Source organism: Haematobia irritans, chromosome 5 (assembly GCF_050003625.1).
Source record: "Haematobia irritans isolate KBUSLIRL chromosome 5, ASM5000362v1, whole genome shotgun sequence".
Lineage (NCBI taxonomy): Eukaryota > Metazoa > Arthropoda > Insecta > Diptera > Muscidae > Haematobia > Haematobia irritans.
Window position 1 is genome coordinate 113,995,697 of NC_134401.1, and position 14,301 is coordinate 114,009,997.

The following is a 14,301-nucleotide window of genomic DNA, read 5'->3' on the forward strand; positions in this document are numbered from 1 at the left end:
TTGTCAAAATTTTATTTCTATCGAAAATATTGTGAAAATTTTATTTCTATAAAAAAATTTTGTCAGAATTTTATTTCTATACAAAATTTTGTCAAAATTTTATTTCTATAGAAAATTTTGTCAATTTTTTTCTATAGAAATTTTTTTCAAAATTTTATTTTAATAGAAGATTTTGTCAACATTTTATTTCTATAGAAAATTTTGTCAAAATTTTATTTCTATAGAAAATTTTGTCAAATTTTATTTTTATAAAGAAAATTTTGTCAAAAATTTTTTTATAGAAAATCTTGTCAAAATTTAATTTATTTTAGTTTTCAAAATTTTATTTCTATGTAAATTTTTTTTTCAAAATGCTGTAGATAATTGTGTCAAAATTTTGTCAACATTTTATTTCTATAGAAAAATTTGTCAACATTTTATTTCTATAGAAAATTTTGTCAAAATTTTATTTCATTCGTTTTGTTTTGTTATTGTTGGTTTTGTTCTTTAAGCATTGTTGTTTTTTTTACTAGCTTAACCAACAGAGGAAAATAATGTTTGTTAAATTTATTTGGGCAATGCCCTATAGACAGCAAGATGGTTGAATGGACGCACGTTTCGGAATTACCACATTCCTCATCAGCATCCTCTACTTGCAGCAAAACCAACCAAGTAGAGGATCAACCAATTATCAGAATAAATTCAGTGGCATAGGAAAAGAGATATGTTTGTACGAATTTATTTCGGCATAAGTCGGCTATCATGCAAAACCTTTTTTCGGAAGATTCCAGTGTGGTTCATTGTTGGGTTTAATGAACTGCCTGAATTTATTCTGATAATTGGTTGATAGTTTTGCTGCAAGTAGAGGATGCTGATGAGGAATGTGGTAATTCCGAAACGTGTGTCCATCCAACCATCTTGCAGTCTATAGGGCTTTGGCTTTGACACACATTCTTTTCTTCTGTTGGTTAAGCTACACTTGTAGATTAGTCAATGCATGGTTTTAAGCTGAAATCAAAAAAAAAAATATATATTTCTATAAAAAATTTTAGCAATTTTTTAGTTACTATAGAACATTTTTTCAAAATTTGATTTCTGTCGAAAATTTTGTCAAAATTTTATTTCTATAGAAAAATTTTTCAAAATTTTATTTCTATAGAAAATTCTGTCAAAGTTTTATTTCTATAGAAAATTTTGTCAAATTGTTATTCTATAGAAACTTTTGTCAAAATGTTATTTCTATAGAAACTTTTGTGAAAAGACCGAACAGGTTGATAAATAAAATTTAAGTTTTTAAGTTTTGAGATTTCAGTGTAAAATAATGTAGTTATGGTTTGCTTATTTTGTAGTTGTTTTATGTTATTTTGGTAGGTCGTCTTGAAAATGCCTTACAGATTAAGGCGAAATATCGACAAGTAGATAAAAACAAATAAAACCACGCAGACCTCGAGCTTGATTAATTATTTCATTAAAATTTTATTTCTATAGAAAATTTTGTCAAAATGCTATTTCTATAGAAAATATTGTCAAAATTTTATTTCTATAAAAAAATTTGTCAAAATTTTATTTCTATAGAAAATTTTGTCAACATTTTATTTCTATAGAAAATTTTGTCAAAATTTTATGTTTATAGAAATTTTTATTTCTATAGAAAATTTTGTCAAAATCTTATTTCTATAGAAAATTTTGTCAAAATTTTATTTGTGTAGAAAATTTAAGTTCCTCTTAGTTGGAGTGGAATATTTTGCAAAATCTACCAAAACATCAATAATTGTACCAATCAACCAAATAATAAACAATCTACCATTTTGGGTAGAATGCTGCGGTCATCGTGGTTACAGTGTTACGCATGTGCCCCTTTTTTTAACGGTACAAACTGTTTTTGTTTTTACCACTTTATTGTTGTGGCACTAAGTACCCTACTTTTTAAATTTGTGTGCTACCTGTTTGCCATACTATGCCAAGTTTTAAATAATTCCATTTTGAGTGCAATAGGTTTTGTACGATATGGATGTAATCAGATCAATTATGGCGCCTGAAAATATGCAATACTAAACCCAATTTAGCTACTATGATAATTTTTTTAGGATTGATTTTCGATGTTTCAATTAGAAAGACAATTTTTGTCTGTGTAGTGCAACTTATCAAATTTTAATTTGCATACAGATCTGGTGAACAGTTGTTGAATAGATTCTCTGTGGTCGTTGCACTGCCATCAACGCCACCAACTATTTTGCCACACAAATGTTGCATAAAATTTCCAAAAGTTGTATTAGATTGACGATATGTTAACATAGTTGTCCTTAGGAACAAGCAACTTTTCTCTGATACCCCAGAGAAGAGTAGAACGCACTTTCCCAAAATTTGCATAGTTCAACAACGTACTCCTCATAAGCCACAGTTTTTTTTGTTTTGTTTTGTATACAAGACTTCTTCAATTTGAATTTTGCAGATGGCGATTTGTTATTTGCCTCCTAATGCCATGCATGCTTATTTCTGGGTGTCTTATGGTAAAGAGTAGAGAAGCAAATGTTTTTGGATGGAATAGTTTGTGCAATAACAGAAAATTCCATTTCTTAAATATCCCAAGAGAAAAGAGAATAGCTTTATATTTTTCCCCTCTTCTTTCTCGTTCGCTCCCTCTCGCTCTGTCTTTCCCATATTTTCAGCACATTTTGCAGTACGCAATATTTAGATACAATTTGTTGCAAAATTATTTGGTTGCTATAGGAATATATGATTTTCTGCTTCAACTTGATGGTGGAGTTGGTACTGGTGCTGATTTTCAAGTCATAGTGGGAATGGTACTGCCCCAGCTTATATTTTGATCCTGACTTGTGTGTATGTTTGGGACATATCTTTGCCTTTGCCATACAAATTAGTTTTTAAACTCGCAGAAAACTCTGCGTGTCTGTTATGCTGCATACTGCATAGGCAAGCAACCATACTCACAAGCTAATTGCATATTCAAGGCTTCGTTTGCTTAAAATGTATGCTGCATAACACCACAATGAATTATTGTTGAGTTTCTTTCCTCTCTTTAGTTAAGAAACTTCAAATCCCCCTACTATATACTATTCTAGAGGTTATATAAAAAAATATGAAGAAACCTTATTTTCCTAACTGTGAGTGGAATATAAAGGAATTTAATTTTATGTTAATTTAATTTAGTTTTATTTTCTTCACTATATGTAAATAGAAAAAATATACGAATAACGGATACATAAAGTGTATGAATTGAAAATAATTTACAAAATTTTTTTTTTCAATTAATATTTTAATCAAATCATTTATTCTTAGTTAACTAACTAATTAAAACTTAAATTCCTGTTTCTTTTCAGGTATGTCTGGAAGTAAAAAAAGTTTGCAAATGTTAAAATTTAAGGGTATGTAAACATTATTTTGTTTTATATATCAGCACCCAGGGATCCTCCATCCATTTTATTTTCCACTTCCTATGAAGTTCTTTTGGAGAAATTTTTAGTAAAAGAACTTCGAACTTTTTTAGGAAAAGAACTTCTTAAAACATCAACACTCCAATGTCGCAAAAACTATAACAACTCAAAAAGAAGAAAAAATAATGGAACAAAAAATACCAAATTTCAAACCAGCAGTCATTTGAAAATTATATTACTAAAAATATATGTAGTGAAAATTACAAAATAAATACTATATATAATATCTCAGAAAAAAGTTTTGCAAGATCGGATCAGATGTAATTAATTTTAAATGGACTCGTCCTTTTAATCACCCGTAACATTGATTTCGTATCAAAAGAAAGATACACGATTCAAATCGTGCAATTTTTTATTTTACAACTTTTGATGTGGATTAACTTGTCGATTAACTTAATTCAATTTTTGACGTTAAAGCTCCGCCAACAAGATTTTTTTTTTTCAGAATTGTATTTCTGTAGAAAATTTTGTCAAAATTTTATTTCTATAGAAAATTTTCTCAAATTTTTATTTCTATAGAAAATTTTCTAAACATTTTATTTCTATAAAAATTTTCTAAATATTTTATTTCTATAAAAATGTTCTCAAAATTTTATTTCTATAAAAATTTTGTCAATATTTTATGTATATAGAAAATTTTGTCAAAATTTTATTTTTATAGAGAATTTTGTAAAAATTTTATTTCTATAGAAAATTTTCTCTAAATTTTATTTTTGTAGAGAATTTTGTCAAAATTTTTTTTTCTATAGAAAACTTTGTCCAAATTTTATGTATATAGAAAATGTATTCAAAATTTTATTTCTAGATAAAATTTTCTCATTTTCTAAAATTTTATTCTGTAGAAAACAATTTTCTAAAAATTATTCATTTCTGTAGAAAATTTTGTAATAATTTTATGTTTATAGAAAATTTTATAAAAATTTTTATTTCTATAGAAAATGTTGTCAAATATTTATTTCTATAGAAAATTTTCTAAAAATTATTTATTTCTCATAATTTTATAATTTTATGTATACAAAAAATTTTGTGAACATTTTATTTCTATGAAAATTTTCTCACAATGTTATTTCTATTGGAAATTTTCTTAAAATTTTATTTCTATAGGAAATTTTCTCAAAATTTTATTTCTACAGAAAATTTTGTCAAGATTTTATTTCTATACAAAAATTTGTCAACATTTTATTTATGTAGAGAATTTTGTCAAAATTTTATTTATTTAGAAAATATTGTAAAAAATTTATTTCTATAGAATATTTTGTAAAAATTTTATTTCTATAGGAAATTTTCTCAAAATTTTATTTCTATAGAAAATTTTGTCAAGATTTTATTTCTATACAAACATTTGTCAAAATTTTATTCTTGTGGAGGATTTTGTCAAAATTTTATTTATATAGAAAATTTTGTCAAGATTTTATTTCTATACAAAAATTTGTCAAAATTTTATTCTTGTAGAGAATTTTGTCAAAATTTTATTTATATAGAAAATATTGTCAAAAATGTATTTCTATAGAAAATTTTGTCAAAATTTTATTTCTATAGAAAATTTTGTCAAAATTTTATTTCTATAGAAAATTTTGTCAAAATTTTATTTCCACAGAAATTTGTGTCAAAATAGAAATAGAATTTTCACAAAATTTTTTATGGAAATAAAATTTTGAGAAAATTTTCTGTAGAAATAAAATTTTGACAACATTTTCTATACAAACAAAATTTTTGACAATATTTTCTAAATAAATAAAATTTTGAGAAAATTTTCAATAGAAATAAAATTTTGACAAAATTTTCTATAGAAATAAAATTTTGAGAAAATTTTCAATAGAAATAAAATTTTGACAAAATTTCCAATAGAAATAAAATGTTTACAAAATTTTCTATAGAAATAAAATGTTTACAAAATTTTCTGTAGAAACAAAATTTTGAAAAACTTTCTATAGAAATAAAATTATAATTTTCTCAAAATTTTATTTTTATAGAAAATTTAGTCAAGATTTTATTTCTATACAAAAATTTGTCAAAATTTTATTCTTGTAGAGAATTTTGTCAAAATTTTATTTATATAGAAAATATTGTAAAAAATTTATTTCTATAGAATATTTTGTCAAACTTTTATTTCTATCGAAAATTTTGTCAAAATTTTATTTCTATAGAAAATTTTTCAAGATTTTATTTCTATACAAAAATTTGTCAAAATTTTATTCTTGTAGAGAATTTTGTCAACATTTTATTTCTATAGAAAATTTTGTCAAAATTTTATTTCTATATAAAATACTATAGAAAATTTCCTCAAAATTTTATTTCTTTAAAAATTTTCTCAAAATTTGATTTTTATACAAATTTTCTCAAAGTTTAATGTCTATAAATTTTTTTTTTCAAAATTCTATTTCTATAAAAATTTTCTCAAGATTTGATTTCTATAAATTTTTTTCAACATATTATTTCTATAAACATTTTCTCAATATTTTATTTGTATCAAAATTTTGTCAAAATTTTATTTCTTTTAAAATTTTCTCAAAATTTGATTTTGTTAGAAAATGTTCCCAAAATTTTATTTCTACAGAAAATTTTGTAAACATTTTATTTCTATGAGATTTTTTTTTTCAAAACTTTATAGAAAATTTTGTCTAAATTTTATGTATGTAGAAAATTTACTCAAAATTTCATTTCTAGATACAATTTTATCAACATTATATTTCTATAGGAATTTTCTTAAAATTTGATCTCTATAGAATATTTTATCAAAATTATTTATATCTGTAGAAAATTTTGTCCTAATTTTATGTATATAGAAAATTTTGTCAAATTTTATTTCTATGGAAAATTTTGTCAAAATTTTATTTCTATAGAAAATTTTGTTAAAATTTTATTTCTATAGAAAATTTTGTCAAAATGTTATTTCTATAGAAAATTTTGTCAAAATTTTATTTCTATAGAAAATTTTGTCAAAATGTTATTTCTATAGAAAATGTTGTCAACATTTTATTTCTATAGAAAATTTTGTCAAAATTTGATTTCTATAGAAAATTTTGTCAAAATATAAGAAATAAGATTTTTTGTCAAAATCTTATTTCTATTGAAAATTTTGTCAAATTCTTATTTCTACAGAAAATTTTCTCAAAATTTTATTTCTATAGAAAATTTTGTCAACATTTTATTTCTATAGAAAAATTCCTCTAAATTTTATTTTTGTAGAGAATTTTGTCAAAATTTTATTTCTATTGAAAATTTTGTCAAAATCTTATTTCTATAGAAAATGTTGTCAAAATTTTATTTCTATAGAAAATTTTGTCAACATTTTATTTCTATAGAAATTTTTCTCTTAATTTTATTTTTGTAGCGAATTTTGTCAACATTTTATTTCTGTAGAAAACTTTGTCAAACTTTTATGTATATAGAACATTTTGTCAAAATTTTATGTATATAGAAAATTTTGTAAAAATTTTATGTATATAGAAAATGTATTCAAAATTTTATTTCTTGATAAAACTTTCTCAACATTTTCTAAAATTTATTTCTGTAGAAAACAATTTTCTAAAAATGTATTTCTGTAGAAAATTTTGTCGTAATTTTATGTTTATAGAAAATTTTGTAAAAATTTTTTTTCTATAGATAATTTTGTCAAATTTTATTTCTATAGAAAATTTTGTCAAAATTTTATTTCTATAGAACATTTTGCCAAAATTTTATTTCTATAGAAAATTTTGCCAAAATTGTATTTCTATTGGAAATTTTCGCAGAATTTTATTTCTATAGAAATTTTTCTCAAAATTTTATTTCTATGGAATATTTTATCAAAATTATTTATATCTGTAGAAAATGTTGTCATAATTTTATGTTTATAGAAAATTTTGTGAAAATTTAGTTTCTATAGATAATTTTGTCAAATTTTATTGATATAGAAAATTGTCTCAAAATCTTATTTGTATAGAAAATTTTTTCAAAATTTTATTTATATAGGAAGTGTTGTCAAAATTTTATTTCTATAGAAAATTGGCTCAAAATTTCGTTTCTAGAAAAATTTTGTCATCATTTTTTTCTACAGAACATTTTTTTAAAAATTGTATTTCTATAGAATATTTTATCAAAATTATATATTTCTATATAAAATTTCGTCACAATTTTATGTTTATAGAAAATTTTGTGAAAATTTTATATCTATAGGAAATTTTGTCAACATTTTTTTTCTAAAGAAAGTTGTGCCAAAATTTTATTTTTACAGAAAATTTTGTCAAATTTTATTTCTATAGAAAAAAATTGGCAAAATTTTATTTTTATAGAGAATTGTGTCAAAATTTTATTTTTATGGAGCCTTTTGTCAAGAATTTTATTTCTATAGAATATTTTATCAAAATTATTTATTTCTGATAGAAAATTTTGTCCTAATTTTATGTTTATAGAAAAATTTCTCAAAATTTTATTTCTACAGAAAATTTTGTAAAAATTCTATTTCTATAGAAAATTTTGTCAAAATTTTATTTCTATAGAAAATTTTGTCAACATTTTATTTCTCTAAATTTTATTTTTGTATAGAATTTATTCAAAATTTTATTTCTATAGAAAACATTGTCAAAATTTTATATATATAGAACATTTTGTCAACATTTTATGTATATAGAAAATTTTGTCAAAATTTTATGTATATAGAAAATGTATTCAAAATTTTATCCCTTGATAAAACTTTCTCAACAATTCTAAAATTTATTTCTGTAGAAAACAATTTTCTAAAAATTATTTATTCCTGTAGAAAATTTTGTCAAAAATTTTTGCCAAAATTACATTTCTATTGAAATTTTCGCAGAATTTTATTTCTATAGAAAATTACTCAAAATATTATTTATATGGAATTATTTACCAAAATTATTTATTTCTGTAGACAATTTTGTCCTTATTTTACGTCAAATTTTATTTCTATGGGAAATTTTGTCAAAATTTTATTCCTATCGAAAATTTTCTTAAAATATAATTTCTATAGAAAATAATGTCAAAATTTTATTTCTATAGAAAATTTGTCAAAATTTTATTTCTGTAGAAAATTTTGCAAATTTTATTTCTATAGAAAATTTTCTCAAAATTTTATTTCCATAAAAAATTTCGTGAAAATTCTATTTCTATAAAAAATTTTGTGAAAATTCTATCTCTATTTTGTCCAAATTGTAAAAAAAAATTATTTTTATAGAACACTTTCTCAAGATTTTATTTCTATAAAAATGTTCTCAAAATTTCATTTCTATAAAAGGTTTCTCAAAATTTTATTTCTATAAAACTTTTCTAAAAAATTTTTTGTAAAATTTTATTTCTATAAAAATTTTCTCAAAATTTTATTTTTATTATATTTTCTCAAAATTTGATTTCTATAAAAATTTTCTCAAAATTTTATTTTGTTAGAAATTTTTCTCAAAGATTTTATTTCTATAGGAAATGTTCCCAAAATTTTATTTCTATAAAGGGTTTGTCAAAATTTTATTTCTATAAAACGTTTCTCAAAATTTTATTTCTATAAAAAATTTTTCAAAATTTTATTTCTATAAAAATTTTCTCAAAATTTTATTTTTATAATAATTGTCTCAAAATTTGATTTCTATAAAAATTTTTACAAAATTTTAATTTGTTAGAAATTTTTCTCAAAAATTTTATTTCTATAGAAAATGTTCCCAAAATTTTATTTCTATAGAATGTTTTTCAAAATTTTATTTCTACAGAAAATTTTGTAAACATTTTATTTCTATAGAAAATTTTGTCAGAATTTTATTTCTATAGAAAATTTTCTCAAAATTTTATTTCTATAGAAAAATTTCTCAAAATTTTATTTCTATGGATTTTTTTTAATATTTAAAATTTTTATTTCTATAAAATAAAATCTACAATTAGTGTGATACTTTTTGTCCAACGTTTTTAAAATTCTCAACGGTATAAATAATGGCAATTATTTCGGGTACGATTCGTTTCTCAAAATAATGCCAGATCTGTCATTTACTCTGGTGATACCCTTTCTGAAACAATAAATTTTAAACATTGATTTTCTATAGCGAACATTAGTGTACGCAGACTACTGGAAGACATCCTAAGCCGTTAGGTTAGGTTAGCTGTTAGTTTATTTTATTATATTTGTCATTACAAAATTACAGATGTAGCCGAACACATCTGTGACAGCAAACCTTTTTTGATGTACGTATAATTCATTTGCATTCTTTGTGTGCTATTATTAGCTTAATTTTTCTGTCATCCCGCCTTAAGGTGTGTATTAAGTTCGAGTTTAGCCTCTAAAATCGTCATTTTTCGCGATTACTTTTCTTTGGGCGATTCCCCATCAAGTTATAATAAAATTTGCAACAAATATGTATAATAATTTTTTTTACTGGTTTAGTTTTCACTTAAGCGATTTTAGCGGCTAAACTCGAACTTTATACTCACCTTTGTAAGTAAAATTCCTTTTACACAATTTTAATTTAAGTGTTTCTGAGAGAAACCAGCATTTTCTCTAGGCACCAAAACGGTTTGTTCGTAGATTAACTTTCAGTGCAAATTGTTTTTTTCTTTTTTTCTTTTTGTTACCAGCGTAAGTCACAATTAGTTTGTGTAAAGTAAATGTTCATATGCGTGTGTGTGTGCGTAACACTTGTTTAAAACTTAAATGTCTACAGTAAATAAATACATCACCCCTAAAGTATGCTCTACATATTCACATATGTAAAGTATGCTACATAAACTTTTAAAACTTTTGTCATTTTTGTACTCATACATGATTGCTTGTTTACAAATAAGAAAATAAAAACTCTCTCTAAAATTAGGATAACAAATACACTGAGTTTTTAACCTCTGAACAGTACAACACTGCACAGCATAGAGGCGGTGGCAAAACAGAAAACAATAAACAATACAACTTTTAGAATTGAATATTTCTTCTCCTATTGCTATTGTTATGATGTTGGGTCTTGTTTTGCAAACATTAACTTTTATGCAAAATATAAAAATAAAAACAAAACAAAAAAAAACAAATTTACATATTTCTAATATATATTCTGAACACGAAATCAAAGGCAATCCCATATACACACACATACACACCCTCACGCCCACACATCCGCAAAAGCACTACGCCCCTAAAACCACTATGGTAAAGATGAACGAGTGTGAATGTCGGGATGTATGTGTGTGCATATATTATATATGTAAGTAAGACTCTTTCTCTCTCCCCCGGTCTCACTTCCAAAACAATAGAGATAATAAACTGGGTTACAGCATACATTTAGGAGCACAATTTTACATAACATGAACATGAACAGTCTTAAGTTTTTCGTTATACACTTTAGCCAATCTAAGCAAAATCTCCTTCGTATTACTTATCCTTACCAAATGTTAGACAATAAGATGTTAAGATTTCTGCGAAAATTTCTTACATAATATGGCCTCAAGAGGATTCTGTGCTAATAGTCTCATCTAAAAGATACGAAGAAAAATCATTTCTGTGAATTCAAGTTTAGAAGATCTATTTTAATTGTTCCACTTATTGTAGTAAAAGTTTAAGTGATGACTAAATATTCTTATTGGACTCCCAATATATAAAAGTAGCCATATAGATATTTTCCACTTAACTTGAATTTCTTTATTGTTATTATTATAGCAGAACTTAGAAGGTTTGCTAAATTATTGCTGAAATATTGTGGTAATGAATTTTATATGCTTAGCTGAAAGTCTATTTTAGTTTGTAATCGATATCGATCGATGCTGAATTGTAATGAAAAATAATCTGCCAGAAAAAAGTTTTGAAATTAGTTCCAAATTAATTTTGTTTTATATGTTCGTTACATTTAAAGTTTTACATAAATTCTGTAAACATAAAATTGTTACAAAATTTTCCATAGAAAAAATTGTGACAAAATTTTCTATAGAAAAAAAATTTTTAAAAAATTTTCTATAGAAATAAAATTTTGACAAAAAATTTCTATAGAAATAAAATTTTGACAAAATTTTCTATAGACAAATAAATTTTGACAAAATTTTCTATAGAAATAAAATTTTGACAAAATTTTCTATAGAAATAAAATTTTGACAAAAATTTTCTATAGCAATTTAAACAAAATTTTATATAGAATAAAATTTAGATAAAAGTTTAGACAAAATTCTTTATAGAAGCAAAATTTTGCAGAAATTTTCTATAGAAATAAACTTTTGACAAAATTTACTTTAGAAATAAATTTTTCACAAAATTATTTAGAGAAAAAAAAATTTCCAAAATTTTTCTGTAGAAATAAAATTTTGAAAAAAAATTTATAAAAGTAAAATTTTGACAAATCTTCTATAAAAATACAATTTTGACACAATTTTCTATAGAAATACAATTTTGACACAATTTTCTATAGAAATAAAGTTTTGATAAAATTTTCTATAGAAATAAAATTTTGTAAAAATTCTCTATTTGCTATAGAGAAATTTGCTATTGCAATAAAATTTTTATATTTGCTATTGCAATAAAATTAAATTTTTAGAAATAAATAAAATTTTTAGAAATAAAATTTTGACAAAATTTTCTATAGAAATACAATTTTGACAAATAAACATTATAATCCTGCTTTGAGAAAATTTTCTATAGAAATAAACATTTGAAAAAATTTTCTATAGAAATAAAATTTTGACAAAATTTTCTATAGAACTACAATTTTGACAAAATTTTCTATAAAACTAAAATTGTGCAAAAATTTCTATAGAACTAAAATTTTAGAAAATTTTCTATAGAACTAACATTTCTATAGAACTAAAATTTTGCAAAAATTTCTTTAGAAATTAAATTTCTAGATAATTTTTTATAGATATAAAATTTATACAAAAGTTTAGACCGCATTTTCTTTAGAAATACAATTTTTAGAAAATTTTCTATAAAAATATAATTTCTAGATAATTTTTTATTGATATAAAATTTAGACAAAAGTTTAGACAATATTTTCTGTAGAAATAAAATTTTGACAAAATTTTCTATAGAAATGAAATTTTGACAAAATTTTCTATAGAAATAAAATTTTGACAAAATTTTCTATAGAAATAAAATTTTGACAAAATTTTCTATAGAAATAAAATTTTGACAAAATTTTCTATATAAATAATGACAAAATTTTCTATAGAAATAAAACTTTGACGAAATTTTCAATAGAAATAAAATTTTGACAAAATTTTCGATATGAATAAAATTTTGACAAAATTTTTTATATAAATAAAATTTTGACAAAATTTTCTATAGAAACAAAATCTTGACAAAACTTTTCTATACAAATAAAAATTTGACAAAAATTTTTATAGAAATAAAATCTTGACAAAATTTTCTATAGAATTAAAATTTTGACGAAATTTTCTATGGAAATAAAATTTTGAGAAAATTTTCTATAGAAATAAACATTTGACAAAATTTTCTATAGAAATAAACATTTGACTAAATTTTCTATAGGAATTTAAACAAAATTTTATATAGAATAAAATTAAGACAAAATTCTTTATAGAAGCAAAATTTGGGAAAAATTTTCTATAGAAATAAAATTTTGACAACATTTTCTTTAGAAATAAATTTTTCACAAAATTAGTTAGAGAAAAACATTTCCAAAATTTTTCTGTAGCAATAATATTTAGACAAAATTTCGTATAGAAATAAAATTTTGACAAAATTTTCTATATAAATAAAATTTTTATTCTTATTTTATTTATTATTTAATTTATTATAATTGAAAATTACAATAAACTTATTTATACGGGCACTAGCAACTAGATGCTATCGGCCTATGGCACAATGCTCCATATAAATAAAATTTTTGCAAAATTTTCTATAAAAATAAAAATTTTGTATAGAAATAAAATTTTGACAAAATTTTCTATAGAAATAAAATCTTCTCAAAATTCTCTATAGAAATAAAATGTTGCAAAAATTTTCTATAAAATAAAATGTTGACAAAATTGTCTATAGAAATAAAATGTTGACAAAATTGTCTATAGAAATAAAATGTGGACAAAATTTTCTATAGAAATAAAATTTTGACAAAATTTTCTATAGAAATAAAATTTTGACAAAATTTTCTATAGAACTAAAATTTTGCAAAAATTTCTTTAGAAATAAAATTTTTAGAAAATTTTCTATAAAAATACAATTTCTAGATAATTTTTTATAGATATAAAATTTAGACAAAAGTTTAGACTATATTTTCTATAGAAATAATATGTTGACAAATTTTTCTATTGAAATAAATTTTTGACAAAATGTTCTATAGAAATAAGATTTTGACAAAATGTTCTATAGAAATAAAATTTTGACAAAATTGTCTATAGAATTATAATTTTTAGATAATTTTCTATAGAAATACAATTTTTAGATAATTTTCTATAGAACTAAAATGTAGACAAAAGTTTGGACAACATTTTCTATAGAAGCAAAATTTTGACAAAATTTTCTGTAGAAATAAAATGTTACAAAATTTTCTTTAGAAATAAAATTTTGACAAAATTTTCTATAGAAATAAAATTTTCCACATTTTCTCTACAGAAATAAAATTTTGCAAAAAATTTCTATAGAAAAAAAAATTTGCAACACTTTTCTGTAAAATTTTTTGCAAACATTTTCTATAGAAATAAAAATTTCTATAGAAGTAAAATTTTCTATAGAATCAAAATTTTTCAATAGAAACAAAAATTTTACAAAATTTTATATAGAAGTAAAATTTTGACAAAATTTTCTATAGAAATACAATTTTGATAAATAAACATCCCAGCAAAAAAATGTGGAAGTTCTTCTAAAGGCACAACTTTAAAAGCAATTCCAGAAATGTTCTCCCAAAGAAGTTCTTTATTTGAACCCCACAGGAAGTTCATTTGAGTCAGTTGTTTAAAACTCGCT